Raw genomic sequence first — 16,996 nt, forward strand, 5'->3', positions numbered from 1 at the left:
TCTGACTTCTTACTTCCATAATACCACCAACACCGCCCCCCACTCCCCGCCAAGATTCCTTACATTTGCTTTTCTCCTGGAATAAAAGCTCCGTTTTCCTGGCTCGTTTTTGTGATCCATCATTCTATAACTTTGGCCTTGATTTTTACAAAAGTAGAGGATTTCTTAGTAGTGTCTAACATTTTAGACAGGCAAAACTTGCCATCCTTTTGTGGTGCAGATGGAAAAGTTGAGCCAAAGAACATTCCTGAGTGAGTCAAGGACAGGGTTTAGAGGAAGTGACACTAAGCTTCAGTCCATACAGCTACCTTCCTATAAAATGCACAGACCCATTAAGTCTGCAATTAATAACAGTAACATCAGGTCTTAGATCATAGTGTTCCTGTTTCTTGGAGCTATTCATGGAAGCTACTGAGCTGTAGCCACCATCTCCTCCCTGTGGTATTATTCGTTGGTTTCCTGTAAAGGTATTATACAGAAAGAGTGATTTACCTGTATCTACTTCCCTCACATGGACAGAACTCTTCAGCCAGAATTCTGAGCCTAATTTCCACCCATTATGCTTACAGGAGCAATATGCTGTGCTGTCCAGAGTAGATAAAAACCGGAGACTCTTTCTGTATTATACTCATTGAATGACTTGGAAATAAATTAAGTTCTAAGCACAGCAAATGAATAGCTGCAAGGTGCGTTGGTTTATCATAATATACCAACTCTCTCCTTTTCCCAGAAATTTAGTCATTATGCACGGCAAGTTTCCTCAGTGGAAGTTGGATGGAACATTGCACAGGACATCTAAACTTTAAGAAAAAAGCATTTGTCTGGCCTCCTGGAGGCTATTAACATATCCTACTGTCTTTTCATTACAGCTTCTCCCTTTGCACTAGAACCCCACAATGACATGTCTTTAAATGTCATTCAAAAATTAAGAAGACCAGACCCAGGGGGTGAAAAGGCAGAAAACTGAAGAAAGAAACAATTGTGGAAAAAACAAAACTTCCTTGGAAGCAGAACATGTAATTGCTATTTAATTTTTATCCTAGAGAATAAAAAATAAGAGCATTCTAAAATAAGGTCATTGGACAAAAAATTACATATGTTTTTGCATAAAATAATGGAATCTTAGGGAAAACAAATAAGAAATGGATGACAGAGATAAATTGTATTTTTACAAAACATGAAGCAAACATCAGAATTACCCTTCCCCTAATTTTTATTCATCCTTCACATGATCTACAGAAGCTATAGAAAAACAGAGCAGTCTTGGTTCCAGTCTTCTCTGTTATTATTAGGATTGGGGTCCTCTTGCCATTGAGTTAAATAGTAGACCATTTGTGGCAAAATAAATATCAATACAGTAATTAGTAAAATGACTTATCAATAATGAGAACAACATGAAGTAATATTTGGTAAATTTTTCCAAGCATGTCATTCCAGAAGAAAGGAGGTATAACATCCTTGAGAGATTAAAAATAATACCTTAATGATGATGAATCTAAAATAAGACCTTTAAAAATGAATGAGTCTAAACAAAATAGTAGTTTGGGCTATTAACAAGATATGTTAAAAACTCTAAAATCCATCTGTCTTAGCTGTGCTCATACTAACTCTATGAGATCAGTAGAAATGGGGGACTTTCTCTCCATTTTGCTTAGAGAGACACTGAAACCCAATTAAGAATCAGGGCTACTATAGAGATTAGAATCTAGCTCATCTGATTATCAGACTACAGCTTTTTCTGAAAGATTATTGTCCTTATTTACAACACACACACACACACACACACACACACCAAAAAGAACCTTTATTATTTGATAAGATGATTCACCTTTATTTGTAGATGAGAGTGTCCCATTAACTGATGACCTTTAAAAAGCCTTTCCATAATTCACAAGACACAATTACAGGTTTGGACTGAGTAAATAGATGTAAGATAGTTAATAAGAGTAGGAGTCATAAAGTAATAGCAGCCACAAGAACTAACCATTTTGGGGTGTTCACTGGGATAAACATTTTACATGAGTTATGTCAATCCATTTTCACAGGGTCCCTGTAAAGTTGTATTATGATTCCCTTTGTACAGATGAAGAAGGTGATACACAAAGAAATTAAAGAGCACTTCAATGTAGCATAGGTATTAAGTAGCTGAACTAAGATTTGTGCCTATTTAGTTTTATGTGGACCTGCTCCCTCAAACCCCACATTACACTGCCTGGGTCAGGCCTGAGCTATCCTACTTGAGCATTTTGAATGCTTCCAGAATACATTTTTTTTTTTGCATTAAAATGAGTCTCCATGCTGGAGTTCGGTCCTTAGAAATAGTAATGTGTTTCTAGGAAATATTCTAAAGTGTGATACAAAGATTTCAGAATATAGTTTTGTTTAGCTTAGGGTCAATTCTTTTGTGTCTTTCATTTAGAAATTATGTATTTTCTTTTAAAAGAACTTTTAACTGGACAGAAGCATACAGAGCAAAAGGACATCATTAGGGTTTAGGATTTAATTATGGATGCTAGATTAACATTGCTGGTGTAGGCAGGAGCTACTCAAAAGGGAGTAACATGGGAGTTGGCCTCCAGCACTAGCTGCTATTAAAATCTTCATTCTACAGAAAAGGCCAATAGTCTGACTCCAACCACAGTTCTTTGACTCCAGCTGTAAATTCTTTGGATAAATCTTCCTTGGAGCAAATAACACCAATGCAATTTAAGAAACAAGAATACCTCAAGAAAGAGAGAAAGGATAGAGAGAAGCAGTATAGCTAATTTTCTTTCCTAAGAGTCACTAAAATGGCCATCCCAAAGACCCTAAGAAGAACATTTTTATGACCTGGACTTTTGCATTTCAATGAGGAGGAAGGCATTAGGCAGCAGTGTTCTTCCAGCTCTCAAAATACCTACTAGCATCATGGCTTCATGAGTATTTGGTCTACCTGGATAGAAGTTACCCAAACCGAAGAGGTATGGCTCACCTTCCCAAAGTTAAGCTCCAAAGAGCTTTGACACATTTCACCCCATGTCCTAGTAAGCAAGGTCCTGATACTAAGAAAAATATAAAATATTTTTGGTTTGGTATGAAAATAAAATCCAAAATGGGAAAGAGCTTTCAGTGGAAATTCATCAGTTTTATCCCCAGATTCATCCATACATCCTTTCAGCAGATCTTTACTGAACACCTATTTTACACTTTTTGACTCTAACTCTTCTTGTGCTTATTATAAGCATCTGAAATACCTGTTGCCACCACCGTGCCCAGTCTTGTCCCAAGCTCTAGCACTTCCATAGCTGAGGGAACTTCTCAGAGAGATCTGGTCTGGCCTTGAAATTGACCATCTGTGCGATTTCAGCCATATAGCTGAGGATGGACTGGTAAGACTGAATAAGATAAGGCAATTCGGGAGAAGATGTGACCAGATCTAACTATGTGCTTTAGAAGTGGTATAGGCACTGGAAAAAAAGATAGGTCTAGTTCCCAATAATAAAACATCCAGTGACTTACACAAAATCCATTATCAAGAGGGTGTAAACATCATGAAGAAGATCCAACAGCAAAGAGATACCTGAGGAACAAGGAAATCTATCTCAGTTTGCAGGATTCAAGTTCTTGGATTTGGTTCAAAAGAATTACTCTATTTTCAGTTCAAGGGCTATCACAAACCTATATAATGCCCTACAGGGTAGGGAGTCAACATAGTTAGCCTGGCATTTGACCAACTGAGTTGCTTCCTATATGGAGTAGGTAAAAGATATGAGTAGAAGCTCCTGTTGGGAGTTCTATAAAATGACAGAATGCATTGCCCTCACCTAGGAATAATCTCTCTGGCAAGTTAGGGCTCCATGAATAATATAGAGACAGGTCCCCAGACATTCCACTCTAGGAAGCTTCCTGTTTTTGCTGATATTCCATGCTTCTAATGTTCCTCACATGCATGGGTGCCCAGCAGTCTAAAACTGACAGTAATGACCCTTGAGCAATGTTATAAACAGAGTAAGGGAAAGAAAAGGAGAAAGGTAAGTGGGCACAGGGTGACCAAAATGAGAATGACACAGAGGTTACTGGTGGCTAAGGCCTAGAGAGGAGAAGCAAGAGGAGGCACTTGATCATCTCTTTCATTTAAACTCCAAAAAGCAATCACCATTTGATATGGCCTGCTCTACCTGGAAAAATTCTATTTGCTCGTCTGACACAGGACTTTGCTCTTATTTCCCCTCTGCCTTAGTTTGCTCAGGCTGACATAACAAAATACCTTAGTCTGGGTGGCTTAAACAAAAGGAATTTATTTTCTTACAGTTCTAGTGGAGGGAAGTCCAAGATCAGAGCAGGGTGCTCACGGTAGAGTTCTGGTAAAAACCTTCTTCCTGGCTTATAGATGACCCCTTCTCACATGGTCTTTCCTCAGTGCATGCACGTGGAGACAGATCTCTCTTTCTTCCTTTTCTTATAAGATCATCAGTCCTATTGGATTAGGACCCCACTTTCATGACTTTATTTAATCTTAATTATTTCCTGAAAGCCTATCTACAAATACAATCATATTGAGGATTAGGGCTTCAACTTAAGAATTTGGGGGGGTGGGACAGAGTTCAGTCCAAAGCACCCTCCCTGCTTAAAACATCTTAGGGAGTTGGTTCTGCTCAAGTATCCCCTATCTGGTTACATCTGGTCAATTCTAAGAGTGTCTTCCTAGCCCCCAAATCCCAAATACTCCCCTATGGAGTCTTATAGCCCACAAAATGTTGTAATAGCCTCAACATTTTCCATATGGTCCAACAAGTTATTAAGTTGGAGTGACCTTGTTCTGATATGTGAAGACATTCCACACTTTTTGTTAGGATTTTTTGCATATTATCTATGGATTTTATAGCTAGAGTTCAGCCTGCTCCTCCACTATAAGCTGGTCTGCTTGTTTCTCTCTCAGCGCCATCTGCCTTAGTCCTGTAAATATGGCTGAATTTAGACCCAGGCCATTCTTTTGCCTCTTCATCCAAGGTAGCTCATTCTCCATGGCACAACGTATGATAGCTGAGGCTCAATTCACACTTGCCTTCCAATTTATGAGCACTTTATATAGACTGACTCAGAGAGTCCAGTTTTTTTACAAGTAAATCCTCAAATTATTAACAGAAAATCTCCTTTTTTTCCTTTTGGTCCTCCTGCCTTCTAGTTTCCTGTCATGTGATTCTAAGAATACCAATCTTTGTTTTCATGGCCAATGTTCTGAACATCATCCTACTGACAGATTTTCTTATAAATGGGGTCTATATAAAAAAGAAGAAAAATGTTTTTAGGCACATTGTCTAATTTTCCTGGCACTTTTTTCTGAATTCCTTTAACCCTTGGCCTAAATAATATGGCTTACTTTTTTTTTTTAATTTTATTATGCTATGTTAATCACCATACATTACATCATTAGTTTTTGATATAGTGTTCCATGATTCATTGTTTGCATATAACACCCAGTGCTCCATTCAATACGTGCCCTCCTTAATACCCATTACCAGGCTAACACATCCCCCCAACCCCCTCCGTTCTAGAATCCTCAGTTTATTTCTCAGGGTCCATAGTCTCTCATGGTTTGTCTCTTCCTCCAATTTCCCCCCCTTAATTTTTCCCTTCCTTCTATCTTCTTTTTTTTCTTTTTAACATATAATGTATTATTTGTTTCAGAGGTACAGGTCTGTGATTCATCATTCTTACAAAATTCACAGCGCTCACCATGGCACATACCCTCCCCAATATTTATCACCCATCCACCCCATCCCTCCCACCCCCCACAACTCCAGCAAACCTCAGTTTGTTTCCTGAGATTATGAATTGCTCATATCAGTAAGATGATATGATACATGTCTTTCTCTGATTGACTTATTTCGCTTAGCATAATACCCTCTAGTTCCATCCATGTCATTGCAAATGGCAAGATTTCGGGTTTTTTGATGGCTGCATAATATTCTATTGTATATATATACCACATCTTCTTTATCCATTCATCTGTCAATGGACATCTTGGCTCTTTCCATAGTTTGGCTATTGTGGACATTACTGCTATAAACATCGGGGTGCACTACCCCTTCAGATCACTACATTTGTATCTTTGGGGTAAATACCCAGTAGTGCAATTGCTGGATCATATGGTACCTCTATTTTCAACTTTTTGAGGAACCTACACACTGTTTTCCAGAGTGACTGCACCAGCTTGCATTCCCACCAACAGCGTAGGAGGGTTCCCCTTTCTCTGCATCCCCGCCAACATCTGTCGTTTCCTGACTTGTTAATTTTAGCCATTCTGACTGGTGTGAGGTGGTATCTCATCGAGGTTTTGATTTGGATTTCCCTGATGCTGAGCGAAGTTGAGCACTTTTTCAGGTGTCTGTTGGCCATTTGGATGTCTTCTTTGGAAAAATGTCTGTTCGTCTCTACTGCCCATTTCTTGATTGGATTATTTGTTCTTTGGGTGTTGAGTTTGATAAGTTCTTTATAGATTTTGGATACTCGCCCTTTATCTGATATGTCATTTGCAAATATCTTCTCCCATTCTGTTGGTTGTCTTTTGGTTTTGTTGACTGTTTCCTTTGCTGTGCAAAAGCTTTTTATCTTAATGAAGTCCCAATAGTTCATTTTTGCCCTTGCTTCCCTTGCCTTTGGCGATGTTTCTAGGCAGAAGTTGCTGCAGCTGAGGTCGAAGAGGTTGCTACCTGTGTTCTCCTCTAGGATTTTGATGGATTCCTGTCTCACATTTAGGTCTTTCAACCATTTGGAGTCTATTTTTGTGTGTGGTGTAAGGAAATGGTCCAATTTCATTCTTCTGCATGTAGCTGTCCAATTTTCTCAACACTATTTGTTGAAGAGACTGTCTTTTTTCCATTGGACATTCTTTCCTGCTTTGTCAAAGATGAGTTGACCATAGAGTTGAGGGTCCATTTCTGGGCTCTCTATTCTGTTCCATTGATCGACGTGTCTATTTTTGTGCCAGTACCACACTGTCTTGATGATTACAGTTTTGTAATAGAGCTTGAAGTCTGGAATTGTGATGCCACCAGCTTTACTTTTCTTTTTCAACATTCCTCTGGCTATGCGGGGTCTTTTCTGGTTCCATACAAACTTTAGGATTATTTGTTCCATTTCTTTGAAAAAAGTGGATGGTATTTTGATAGGGATTGCATTAAATGTGTAGATTGCTCTAGGTAGCATAGACATTTTCACAATATTTGTTCTTCCAATCCATGAGCATGGAACATTTTTCCATTTCTTTATGTCTTCCTCAATTTCTTTCATGAGTATTTTATAGTTTTCTGAGCACAGATTCTTTGCCTCTTTGGTTAGATTTATTCCTAGGTATCTTATGGTTTTGAGTGCAATTGTAAATGGGATCGACTCCTTAATTTCTCTTTCTTCTGTCTTGTTGTTGGTGTATATAAATGCAACTGATTTCTGTGCATTGATTTTATATCCTACCAATTTACAGAATTCCTGTATGAGTTCTAGCAGTTTTGGGGTGGAGTCTTTGGGGTTTTCCACATAAAGTATCATATCATCTGCAAAGAGTGAGAGTTTGACTTCTTCTTTGCCAATTTGGATGCCTTTTATTTCTTTTTGTGGTCTGGTTGCTGTGGCTAGGACTTCTAGTACTATGTCGAATAGCAGTGGTGATAGTGAACATCCCTGCTGTGTTCCTGACCTTAGGAGGAAAGCTCTCAGTTTTTCCCCATTGAGAATGATATTCGCTGTGGGTTTTTTATAGATGGCTTTTATGATATTGAGGTATGTACCCTCTATCCCTACACTGTGAAGAGTTTTAATCAAGAAAGGATGCTGTCCTTTGTCAAATACTGTTTCTGCATCTCTTGAGAGGATCATATGGTTCTTGTTCTTTCTTTTATTAATGTATTGTATCACATTGAATGATTTGTGGATGTTGAACCAACTTTGCAGCCCAGGAATAAATCCCACTTGGTCATGGTGAATAATCCTTTTAATGTACTGTTGGATCCTGTTGGCTAGTATTTTGGTGAGAATTTTTGCATCCATGTTCATCAGGGATATTCGTCTGTACTTATTTTTGATGGGGTCTTTGTCTGATTTGGGGATCAAGGTAGGGCTGGCCTCATGAAATGAGTTTGGAAGTTTTCCTTCCATTTCTATTTTTTGGAACAGTTTCAGAAGAATAGGTATTAATTCTTCTTTGATTTCCCTGGGAAGCCATCTTGCACCGGGCTCTTGTTTGTTGGGAGATTTTTGATAACTGCTTCAATTTCCTTAGTGGTTATAGGTCTGTTCATGTTTTCTATTTCTTCCTGGTTCAGTTTTGGTAGTTGATACATCTCTAGGAATGCACCCATTTCTTCCAGGTTATCTAATTTGCTGGCATAGAGTTGCTCATAATATGTTCTTATAATTGTTTGTATTTCTTTGGTGTTGGTTGTGATCTCTCCTCTTTCCTTCATGATTTTGTTGATTTGGGTCATTTCTCTTCTCTTTTTGATAAGTCTGGCCAGGGGTTTATCAATCTTGTTAATTCTTTCAAAGAACCAGCTCCTAGTTTCGTGGATCTGTTCTACTGTTCTTTTGGTTTCTATTTCATTGAGTTCTGCTCTGATCTTTATTATTTCTCTTCTCCCGCTGGGTTTAGGCTTTATTTGCTGTTCTTTCTCCAGCTCCTTTAGGTGTAGGGTTAGGTTTTGTACTTGAGACCTTTCTTGTTTCTTGAGAAAGGCTTGTATTGCTATATACTTTCCTCTTAGGACTGCCTTTGCTGCATCCCAAGGATTTTGAACAGTTGTGTTTTCATTATCATTGGTTTCCATGAATTTTTTTAATTCTTCTTTAATTTCCTGGTTGACCCATTCATTCTTTAGCAGGATGCTCTTTAGCCTCCATTTGAGTCCTTTCCAACTTTCCTCTTGTGGTTGAGTTCTAGTTTCAAAGCATTGTGGTCTGAAAATAGGCAGGGAATGATCCCAATCTTTTGGACTGTTTGAGACTTGATTTGTGACCTAGGATGTGATCGATTCTGGAGAATGTTCCATGGGCACTAGAGAAGAATGTGTATTCCATTGCTTTGGGATGGAATGTTCTGAATATATCTGTGAAGTTCATTTGGTCCAGTGTGTCATTTAAAGTCTTTATTTCCTTGTTGATCTTTTGCTTAGACGATCTGTCCATTTCAGTGAGGGGGGTGTTAAAGTCCCCCACTATTATTGTATTGTTGTTGATGTGTTTCTTTGCTTTTGTTATTAATTGGCTTATATAAGTGGCTGCTCCCATCTTAAGGGCATAAATATTTACAATTATTAGATCTTCTTGTTGGATAGACCCTTTAAGTAGGATATAATGTCCTTCCTCATCTCTTATTACAGTCTTTGGTTTAAAATCTAATTTGGCTGATATAAGGATTGCCACCCCAGCTTTCTTTTGGTGTGGTAAATGGTTTTCCACCCCCTCACTTTCAATCTGGGGGTGTCTTTGGGTCTAAAATGAGTCTCTTGCAGACAGCATATCAATGGGTCTTGTTTTTTTTTAATCCAATCTGATAGCCTGTGTCTTTTGATTGGGGCATTTAGCCCATTTACATTCAGGGTAACTATTGAAAGATAGGAATTTAGTGCCATTGTATTGCCTGTAAGGTGACTGTTACTGTATATTGTCTGTGTTCCTTTCTGGTCTATGTTGCTTTTAGGGTCTCTCTTTGCTTAGAGGACCCCTTTCAACATTTCTTGTAGGGCTGGTTTTGTATTTGCAAATTCTTTTAGTTTTTGTTTGTCCCAGAAGCTTTTTATCTCTCCTTCTATTTTCAGTGACAGCCTAGCTGGATATAGTATTCTTGGCTGCATATTTTTCTCATTTAGTGCTCTGAATATGTCATGTCAGTCCTTTCTGGCCTGTTAGGTCTCTGTGGATAGGTCTGTTGCCAATCTAATGTTTCTACCATTGTAGGTTACAGACCTCTTGTCCCGAGCTGCTTTCAGGATTTTCTCTTTGTCTCTGAGACTTGTAATTTTTACTATTAGATGTTGGGGTGTTGACCTATTTTTACTGATTTTGGGGGGGTTCTCTCTGCCTCCTGGATTTTGATGCCTGTTTCCTTCCCCAAATTAGGGAAGTTCTCTGATATAATTTGCTCCAGTATACCTTCTGCCCCTCTCTCTCTTTCTTCTTCTTCTGGGATCCCAATTATTCTAATATTGTTTCATCGTATGGTATCACTTAGCTCTCGAATTCTGCCCTCCTGATCCAGGAGTTGTTTCTCTCTCTTTTTCTCAGCTTCTTTATTTTCCATCATTTGGTCTCCTCTATCACTAATTCTCTCTTCTGCCTCATTTATCCTAGCAGTTAGAGCCTCCATTTTTTATTGCACCTCATTAATAGCCTTTTTTATTTTGACTTGGTTAGATTTTAGTTCTTTTATTTCTCCAGAAAGGGTTTCTCTAGTATCTTCCATGCTTTTTTCAAGCCCAGCTAGCATCTATATAATAATAACGGCATCTTACTAATGTCCGTATTGAGTAGGTCCCTGGCAGTCGGTGCTGCCTCTTATTCTTTTTTTTTTTTTTTTTTGAGGTGATTTTCTCCATCTTGTCATTTTGTCCAGAGGAGAATAGATAAATGAGAGAACAAAATGCTAACATGATAACAACAACCCCAGAAAAATATACACTAAACAAATCAGAAGACACCCAAAACTGGGGGAAAAGAAAGGGAAAGAAAGGAAAAAAAAAAAGAATATGATCAAATATGATCAGGCTGGTGCATAGATCAGTGCCACACACTAGATTTTGGGCGTATTTTGGTCTGTTAGAAGAAACTGCCTTGTAAAATTTTAAAGAAAGAAAAACATATATGTACAGAAATAAGGGTAAATGTGATGAAGGGATGGAATATGATTGTAAAGAGGAAAATTATAAAAGATTTTATAAAAGGAATTGATAAGAAGTTGGTTGAAAAAAGAAAGAAGAGGAATTTTTAAAAAATGGGAGAGAATGTGATCAGGCAGGAGACTAGAATAAAGCCATACACTAGAGATTTAGGGTATATTTTGGTCTGCTAGAAGAAACTTTATCCCAAAATTTTAAGGAGAGTACAACTTATATATATACCAAAAATAAGGTTAACTACTATGAAGGGATATAATATGACTCTAAAAAATGAAAAGTAAAAAAGATTTTTTAAAAAGGGATTGAAAAATCCCTTTGGGATTTTTTTTTTTTGTTGGTTGAAAAAGGGAAAAAGAAAAATTCAAAAAAAAAGAAAAGAAAAAGAAAAAAAGAAAATTAAAAAAATTAACTTTGAAAGACTAAAGAATCATGGTAAAAAAGCCATGAATTCTATGTGCAGTATTCCCCTAGCACTGGAGTTCTGCCGTTCTCATTGATGGGTAAACTTGGTCTTGGCTGGCTGTTCTTGCTGATCTTCTCGGGGAGGGGCTTGTTGCCGTGGTTCCCAAACGTCTTTGCTGGAGGCAGAATTGCCCTGCCCTTGCCGGTTCAGGCTAAGTAATCTGCTAGGGTTTGCTCTCAGGAGCTTTTGTTCCCTGCAAGTTTTCAGTACAGCTTTGGAGGACAAGAGTGAGAATGGCGGCCTCCCAATCACCTGCCTGGAGGAGCCGAGAACTCGGGCCCCGCTCCTCAGTGCACCCCAGAGAAAAGCAGTCAATCACTCCTGTCTCTCCGGTCTCCAGCCACACTCCGTGCTCACCCGGGCTGTGACCGAGCCTTTCTATCTCTGGCACCCAACCCCGTGTGGAGTCTCCAAACCCAGCAGATCCCTGTGATGTGCTCCCGCGCCGCTCCTCCCCAGAGAGGAAGGGAAGTCTCCCCGGATCTGCTGCTTGTTGGGTCCCTGCTGGAGAGGCAGTGGCCCAACTGTGCCCCAGATCACGGTCTATGGCAACCCTGAGATGAGAGCCCGCTCCTCGGCTCCGTCTCTGCAGCCGGCTTCCCCGCTCCAATACTTGGGAGCTCTGCCGCACTCAGGCATCCCCGGACTTTCTGTGACCCCGAGGGTCCTGAGATCACACCGTCCCGCGAGGGTTCCACCCCCCCCAGCTTAGCCACTGGAGCAATGTCCCTCAGCGGAGCAGACTTCTAAAAGTTCCAATTTTGTGCTCCGCGGCTCTATCACTTGCCAGAAGCGGCCAACAGAGGCCCACTCCCCTGCTGCCTATCTTCCCAAATATCACCTTGGATTCACTTCTCCACACGTCCTACCTTCCAGAAAGCGGTCGCTTTTCTGTTCAGAGAGTTGTTGCTATTCTTTTCTTCGATCTCCTGTTGAGTTCGTAGTTGTTCAGAATGGTTTGATCCCTATCCAGCTGAATTCCTGGGACCAGATGATACTTAGGTCTCCTACTCCTCCGCCATCTTGCTCCGCCTCTATGGCTTACTTTTATTATGACCAAATCCTGGCAAGGTCACTGCCTTTATGGAACTTAACATCTAGTTAGGAAATAGACATCAACCAGATTATTAATTAAAATAAAGGAAATATTGCAATAAAATGTGTGCTCTGCCCTAAAGAAGTACTTGATGTGGACATCTAACAAAGACCAGATTTTGTTTGGGGAAATGGGAAAGTCTTATCTGAGGAAGTGTTTGAGCTGAGAAGTGAAGGTTGAATAGGAGTTATTTAGAAGAAATAGGGAGTATTCCAGAAAAAGAAAAGTTCATATTCTGAGGCAGGGAGGTCATGGCACATTTGCAACTGAGACAAGGAGGGTTTCTAAAGTATGGGGAGTCAGGGGCGCCTGGGTGGCTCAATTGGTTAAGGGTCCACCTCTTGGATTTCAGCTCAGGTCATGATCTCAGGGTTGTGAGATTGAACCCATGTTGGGCTCCATGCTCAGCAGGGAGTCTGCTTGAAATCCTCTTGCTCCCTCTCCCTCTGTCCCTCTCCCTGTTCTCTCTCTCTCTTTCTCTAAAATGAATGAATAAATATTTAAAGCACAAGGGGTCAGAGAGTGATTTGAGATGAGGTTCACCAAATGTTAGTTTTTTTCTTCATGTACATCTTGCCCTTTATTATCTTTCTGAATTAATAAGAAACCATTGAATGATGTTAAGCAAGGGGATAACAGAATCAGATTGTATTCTTCTAAGGGATATGGACATAAGAGGGATGAGGGGCAACAGATGTATTGAGATTCATTTGTGTTAGTACGTGAATGAATGGTGGCACCATTAGCTGATACACAGATGCTGGAAGAAGACCAGCATCCAGGGGGAGATCACCAGGTTTATAGTAGACCTACTCTGAAAAGTCTTTATGTCTTCCAAGTGTATGCATCAAATAGAGAATTAGATGATCAGTTCTAGAACTCAGGAGAAGTCAGGGCTAGAAATAAATATAAATTTGTGAGTCATCAGCATGTAGGCACAAGTAAAGTTGTGGACAGAGGGGAGGAGAGTACACTGTGAAGTCCAATCCTGAGGAAATCCAAGAGTAGGAAACAGTATCATTCTGTGATCAAAAGTTCCATGCAAATTGAAGTGAAAAGAAAGCTGGAGTAGCAATACTATATCAGGCAAAATAGACTTTAAACAAACTCTATAACAAGAGACAAAGAAGGACATTACATAATCATAAAGGGAACACTCCAACAAGAGGATATAACAATTGTAAATATTTATGGGCCCAATGTGGAAACACCTAATTACATAAAGCAACTATTAACAGATGTAAAGGAAGAAACTGACAGTATTGCAGTAATAGTAGGGAACTTCAGCACCCCCATTTGCATCAGTGGATACATCATCCAGACAGAAAATCAACAAGGAAACAGTGGCTTTGAATGACACACTGGACCAGTTGTACCTAATAGATATATTTAGAACATTTCATCCCAAAACAGAGAAATACACATTCGAGTGCACATGGAACATTCTCCAGAATAGATCACATGTTAGACCACAAAATCAAGTCTCAATAAATTCAAAAAGATTGAAATCCTATCACATATCATTTCTGACCATTATGGTATGAAACTAGAAATCAATCCAAGAAAAAATCTGGGAAGAACACAGATACATGGAGGCCAAATAGCATGCTACTAAACAAAGAGAACATCAATGAGGACATGGAGACATGGAAATGAAACCGTAATGGTCCAAAATTTGGGGAATGCAGCAAAAGCTGTTCTAAGAAGGAAGATAATAGCAATTCAGGCCTAAGTCAAGAAATAAGGAAAATCTCAAATAAGCAACCTAGCCTTACAGCTAAAGGAGCTCAAAAAAGAACAAACAAAACCCAAAGCCGGTAGAAGGAAAGAAATAATAAAGATCAGAGCAGAAATAAATGAAATAGAGACACAAAAACAATAGAACACATCCATGAGACCAGGAGCTGGTCCTTGGATAACATAAAGAAAATTGATAAACCTTTAGCCAAACTCATCAAGGAAAGATGACAGAGGACTTACAAAAATAAAATCAGAAATGAAGGGGGAAAAATAACAACCAACACCACAGAAATACAAAGGATTGTAAAAGAATATTATGAAAAATTATATCCCAAAAAATTGGACAACCTAGAAGAAGTGGATAAATTCCTTGAGACAGATAACCTTCCAAAAGCGAAGCAGGAAGAAATAGAAAATTTGAACAGATGAGTTACCAGCAATGAAATAGAACCAGTAATCAAAAACTTCCCAACAAACACAAGTCCAGGACCAGAGGGCTTCACAGGTGAATTCTACCAAACATTTAAAGAACAGTGAATACCCATTCTTCTCCAACCTTTTCAAAAAATAGAAGAGGAAGGAAAGCTTCCAAATTTATTCTACGAGGCCAGCATTACACTGATTCCAGAAAAAAAAAAAAAAAATTGTTGAGGTTCTGAAGCCAGATTGCCTTTGTCTAAATTCTGGTTCCTTCATATACTAGCTGTGTGGCCTCAAGCAATTCACTTAACCTCTTAGTACCTCTGTTCCCTCATCTGTAAAAATGGAGCTAATAATACTTATTCCCTAGGGCTTTCTGAAGATTAAATGAAATAACACATGTAAAGTTCTAAGGACAATGTCTGGCACATAATAAGCACTTACCAAATGTTAGTTGTATCTTTTGCTGGTTCTTGCTCATTATCATCATCATTATTATCAACATGAGGCAAAAGAAGGTGAGTCTGCAAAGGAGACATGGTTGACATAATTAACATAAGCATGGTTAACACACAGGTGGAAAAGATCGAATTGAGAAATAGAGCTACAAAGAGAAGAGAGAGAAGGAGTGATGTGTTCTAAGAAGAAAAGAATGACTAGGCTCCAAAGCTGAGGTCGAGATATTGGCCTTGGGTAGGAGCTCTGCTATTGATGGGGCTGGGAACAGCTGGGGAGTGGAAGGAGCGCCCATCTGATAGCTTCTAGGCTTCTGTTCTTTTAAAAAAAAAGTGAGATCCTCTTCTGAGTAGAAGATTGTCAATGTGCGTGTGTCTGTGTGGGCAGGGGGATGAGGGAAGGAGAGGGAGATGGAGAGAGAGTGGCCGAGCATTTTAGGAATGTGGAGAGAGTTAGAAGAGTCCTGTGGTTGTGGTAGTTGAGGGAATGAGCTGACTTGGAAAATGTAATAAGAACCTTGGCAGGTCTGTGGGACCATTTGAGGTTGGTCAGAGTAAATTTCAAGTAGAGCCAATATTGTTTTTATAACTTTTCCCATCACGTGTTGGTTTCATGTTGTACTCAACAGACATAGGGGATGTTTGGATTTAACAAAGAGCAGTGATACTGAGAAGACAAAGGGATTATGGTACTATTGAAATGAAGGACAGTGCAAGCTGGATGAGGGGGACCTGGAAAGGCAGATGGGTGTGAGTAAAGTGAAGGGTCCCTGATGAAGTCTGACAATGACATGATGAGGGCCTCGAAAAGAGCTGAGGGGGAGCAAGCTAAGGTGAGAGAAGATGCCCGGGCTCCAGCTGTGGAGAGAAGCCACCACAGGCAGGCTCTCCCTGAGCGTTAACCTTCTCTGCAAAGGCTCTTGCCCCACCCTCCCACTCACACTGAGGACATCTCCATAACAATGGTCAGACCAAACAGAACGCCACTGTTGGCAACCCCTGAGCTCATCTAGGTGCCATATTACTGGTCACTTTTTTCCCTTACTGTCAAATCAGTAAATAAATGAATCACATATGCTGCTCTCACCTCCCTCCTTTTGTTGCCTCAGGAATCTGATTTCTGTCCCCAACCCTGCAGAAATTCTACTCTCCACTCCTCAACATTACCACTATTCTCTCTTCTACCAAATCCAGGGATATTTCCCATTAGCCATCCTCCTTGAAGAAAAGTAAAGACTTCGAGAAGCAAAGAAATAGAAAGGGCGTTTTAGGTAGAAACATAGCTTTAAAATAAAGTATGTAGGCAGAGCTAGGGAAGGATTATTCAAGGCCCAAAGCAAAGCCTTTGGGCAATAAGGGATGCTGGAGGCAAAGGACATAAAATTGGACAAGTAGGACAGAGATGAACTCAGTCATCTTTTGCATACTGGGTCTCCCTGAGTAGACTTCAGTCTATGAGCAATGGGGGATATTAAGAATTGTTGCTAGCAGAGAAGTGGCATAAAGGCAGTGCTGTTTTAGGAAGATTAATCTCTTCAACTTCAGAATGAATTAGATATGGCTAAAGGCTATGGATTTAGTTAGGACGATTAAATGCCATTCAACAAGCCTTCCTGGGGACACGTGCTGTCCATTGTCCTACGACATTGTCTTAAGGACAAGCAATGTGCTAGCTCCAGGTATAACACAAAGTAAATATAATATGACATATGTTCCTTAGGACATTATAATTCCAATAATGGGAGCAGTGGGGAAGAACTTCAGATAAATAGCTCTAATATAAGTATAGGAGATATTTCAAGGCAGAAATATTCACTAAATTTTATGTAAGTTTCAAGGAGCAACCAATTAATACCAACTGAAGGGCAGGGTTAGGAGAAGTTCTCACAAAGGCGACATGAGTGGGGTCTTGAAGGAGGATATAATATCTTTTGGTGGAAGTGATTACAACTGC

Source organism: Mirounga leonina, unplaced genomic scaffold, assembly GCF_011800145.1.
Source record: "Mirounga leonina isolate KUSES-001 unplaced genomic scaffold, KU_Mleo_1.0 Mir_153, whole genome shotgun sequence".
Taxonomy (NCBI): domain Eukaryota; kingdom Metazoa; phylum Chordata; class Mammalia; order Carnivora; family Phocidae; genus Mirounga; species Mirounga leonina.